We start from the raw sequence: 4,607 nt of genomic DNA on the forward strand, positions 1-4,607 counted from the left end.
CCGCACAGGCTTTGCCCGGCGCTGGCCTCCAGCGGCGGCGAGGGGGAGGAGCAGGCGACGGGGTCGAAGGTGGGGTAGATCGGTCGCCGCCCGTGTCGCCTAGGTTAGGTGACGCGGGGGCCTCTCGGGTTCGCAATGTTTAAATACTGAAGTATTATTCATCGCCTACCCACAAAAATACCGAGGTTTTGAAACGCTGCAGTTTTAGAAAAGCTGAGGTTTTGAAATACTGCAGTTTTAGAAAAACTGCGCTGCCCATGAACTGAAACCTGGTAAGGGGCATTTGTTTGATTGTATTTTATCACCCTAAGCTACCCACTCAACTCTATACAGTACAGACTGGTTAGCTCTGCCTACAAAGAAAACCTAGACACACGTGGGCGCCGGCGCAAACTACTGCTGATGCTGCACATGGGATGCCTTCCAATCGACGATGATGCATGGCCACGCCATGGTTTTCACTTTGAGCGAGATTTCGACGAAATTCACTGAATTTCAGTAATTTCAGTAGACACCAAAATAATTATGTTTCGGCCAAAATATTTCAGCAATTTTAGTACTGCACAGGAATTCAAATATTTTTCAAATTTTTCAAAATTTTAATTGAATTCAAGTGAATATTTTGGTCATTTGGCTGAAATGCAAACTGAAATCACTGAATTTTCGGTGATTTCTGTTGGTGCTGAAACTTTTCTGAAACTGAAATTGAAAACCATGGACCACGCGTGGTCGGCGCTCGCCATTCCTCACTGTAGCTGGGACAACTCGACTGAGACGACGATAGCCCAGCTGAAGAAGGTATGTCTTCTGCTAGTATCGAAATTCCTTCAGTACCCCACTGTCCTACTCACTGCCATATGCCTGGTGATATCCATTTCAAAAATTAGGGTTGACAATCACATGGCTTCTGCCAATTGAGAGATACTCCCTCCGTTCGGAAATACTCGTCGGAGGAATGGATGTATCTAGATGTATTTTAGTTCTAGATACATTCATTTTTATGCATTTCTCCGACAAGTATTTCCGAACGGAGGGAGTACAAGAGGAGCTCAATCGGGCACCGTGTCTCTCTAGCTGAACTCTTCTATGTGCACAATGTTTAGAAACGATCTCATACTGTCAAAAGAACTAACACTAGTGTCGTGTGAAAATCTCCTGCTCTTCCGAAGGTATTTGTCAGGTGATTAACACTAGAATGCCAGCTAGAGTAACAGAATAACAACCGTGTTTTTCTTAGTTGGATAACCACCATGATTTGATGGGTGTTGCTCTTCCTTTGGCTTTTGTGGTAAACTCCCCTGCTCTTCTGATGGGTGTTGTCAGGTGAGAACATTCTGTTACTCTTAGCGAACCAAAAACTAGTGTTCAAATTTAAAGAACCTCCAATTTCAGGGTTCAAATTAACACAAACAGAATTTGGCTTCTCAAGCTGTTTCGACCTCCGAGCAACTCATGTATGCACACCTCACCATGTCCATCACCAAAAAATTGATCACCATGTCCATCACCAAAATATTGATCCCAGAAACCACCGCCCATCAGAGCCAAAGGATTCAAAGAGCACTGCAACAACGCCTTGGCACAAATATTGGCCAATATACCTTTGTCAACAAGTACCCTTACATGACAAAGTTGGAGGACACTAGACAGACACACTAAATTCTATTGCATTCTTGTTTGAGAAGACAGAGGCCAAAATGGTGATGCAACATAATTGCCCTGCTCACCATATATATGGCATACGGACTGAGAGAAATCCATTGTTCGCAATAATTGATCTTAGAAATACCCAAAGCAGCGCCAAGCTTAGCAAGTTCATGCCCATCCAAGTTACAAGCTCTACTACAACATACTCCCTCCGTCCGGAAATACTTGTCGGAGGAATGGATGTATCTAGACATATTTTAGTTCTAGATACATACATTTTTATGCATTTCTTCGGTCGGTGGTTTTCCTACGTGGATCTACTTGGATCTGTTATTTGTTCGTCTTTGTTCATGTGTCTTCATGTTGGATCCTTTCAATCTAAACTTCTCTTCATCGGCGGTGGTTGTTGTTCTGGTGCGTAGGTCCTACGGCGCCTTAGCACGATGAGTTCCCGACTGTTTACTACAACAAGTTGTGCCCGGCACCGGCGAGGGAGGGGCGATGATGGCAGGGCGTCTTCGGCTTGTTTCAGTGCTTGTAGTCGTCGTTAGATGGTCTATGTAATTTTTGTTATTTCTCGTGTTCATTGTATTGTCATGATTAAAAATGAATAGACGAAAGTTTGTAGCAGAAACAAACTAAAACTTGTGGCCTGTGTTGGCTGGTGGGTGTTGTCTCGCCGGCTCCAGCTCTTGATCATGCATCGTTTCGTAGAGGTCCCCTCTGTCTGAGAGGACTAGACTTGGTTTGCGTAGCTTGTAACAGACATTATGGTTTCTGATGTATCAAATCGGAGAGGCAGCTCCAGGTTAGCACTATAGCTTTTACCTGACTGAATATTCAGGAGGTCGAAGCCAACATGCGTGAGGGGGACGGGCGGCAGGTCCAAGCGGGTTAGAGGGAGAGGATGGAGACGGCAGGGTGGCAAGGATCCGACAGGGGCTTGGCTGGTTGACCTCCGGCTGCACGTCATGGAAGGCCTCAGGGAGAACCTGCAGGGCGGCTCGGTCAGAAAGGAAGGCGGGGAGAGTGGGAGGAATGGGAAGGAGGAGAGGTAGAGGTACGCCGGAGCTCAGCTCGGTTCTCACCGGCAGTGGAGATGCGAAGGAATCTCAAGGTAGTGTTGAGTATATTGATTCATCAGGACTAGAATTTGTACTGCCTTGTTTGTACTCTAAGTTGGTCATTGTACTTCTATATATATATATATATATATATATATATATATATATATATATATATATATACCCACGAGGTTCAAGCATTAAACAATCAATTCCATCAATCCCTCTTTATCCCTTCATGTTTATCAGCCTTACCTCGATCCTAAACTCTAGCCGCCATTGCCGCTTCCGCTCTGCGCCCTGCCCCCAGGGCGGTCGGTCGCCATGACCGCTGCCGGGGTCCTCGCCGTCCGTAGCTAGGGTTCGTCCGCTGGCCTTGTTGATCGTCTGCCCTAGAGAGTCCTTTTTCCAAGCCCTTGCTTCGGGTTTTTTCTCTTTCCCGCCGGTCATCTTGATCGGCGTTTTTGTTTCGGTTTTCCGATCCAAGATCGTTTTGTGTTGCCCGCAGCCGTTGTCGACCCCTGTGCCTCTGCCCTTATCGGCGTCGACTACACCGGCCACTTCGTCATCAACCGCGCGGCAAGTCTAGACGCGCCGCCCAAGGGACACCCTCGTGCGTCGCTGTCGCTCGTACCCGCGCGGTCCCGATTTCTAGTCCGTCTTCGTCGTCATCGCCCGGGACATCACCGACAACGTCGCCCATGGACTCCGATCTGCACGTTGTACCCGCCATGGCATGTACAACAGCATTGTCATTCTGATCAACCGATCACGCGTCAGTCTTCACCAAGCACGTCCCCAAGCACGCGCCTACCACTGATCGAGTCACAGGTTGCCGTCGCGTCGTCCCTTCGGTCCATTGCGTCGCCTCCCCGAGGTCTTCCCGTCGGCTGCCCCGACCCGCTCGCCGCTCCCGCCGACGCCCGCTCGTGCTGTTGCCTCACGGCCCGCGGTCCATGTCGCCGCCCTGAGATCCTCCAGCGGTTACCCCCATAGCCGCCGGCTTTGCGTCGCTCCTTAGGGCTGTCGCGCCGTGGCACGTAGTGCACGCTCTCTCCCGTCCAGTCGTCGCCCCCGACCAGTGGTTCTCCCCGCGACAGCCCCGATGCGCGAGCCGCTGCTACACCGCCTCTTCGGGCTGTAGCGCTGCGGCCCACTCCGCCGTCACCTCACGTTGACTTCCCGTGGTATGTGTCGTGCCGCCTCGCTCAGCGTGGGAACGCCACCGTCCACGCCAGTTTTCGTCACGTTGTCGGGTTCCTCGGCTGCTTCGAGCACATCCGCCGTACTCCTAACCTAGTCGTCGCCGCTACCCGTCCACCCCCTTCGTCTTCATCCAGCACCAGCCCATCTGCCACAAACGTCGTCGAGTCTTCTTCTCTGCTGGCCCTCCGACTCCTCGCATGGCGTACAGCTTGTGCAGGTCTCTCGTCTACGCATGCCCGATGCTGGCGACACCGATTTATGCCTTCATCCACGATGTGTCCCCGGCCCTGGCAAGCCTGGTCGGCGTTTCGTCAACTTCGTCTTCGTCCGTCAACGCATGCCCGGTGCTAGACACACCAATGCGTAACTTCGTCTAGGACGTGTTCCCGGGCTTGGCAAACTTGGCACGACGCGTTGTCAGCAACGTCTTCTTCCCGGCGTACCACTACTTCGACACCACTGCGTCCATGACAAACTCGGTGCCTCCTTGCATCCGCGGCTCCACAGTGACTTTCTCGACACCGGCTACCCCGACTCGACATCGATCACGACATTCTTCGCATGTCTACCTTGCCCGCGGCTACACCATCATATGCTCTCGGCTACCTCGATTGCTTGAGCAACCTTGTCGATTTTCACTCGAGCCACGACTTCCGCGACCATTACGAGTGTTTGTGTGTGTGTGTGTGT

This window comes from Triticum dicoccoides, chromosome 6B (genome assembly GCF_002162155.2).
Source record: "Triticum dicoccoides isolate Atlit2015 ecotype Zavitan chromosome 6B, WEW_v2.0, whole genome shotgun sequence".
NCBI classification, from domain to species: Eukaryota; Viridiplantae; Streptophyta; class Magnoliopsida; order Poales; family Poaceae; genus Triticum; species Triticum dicoccoides.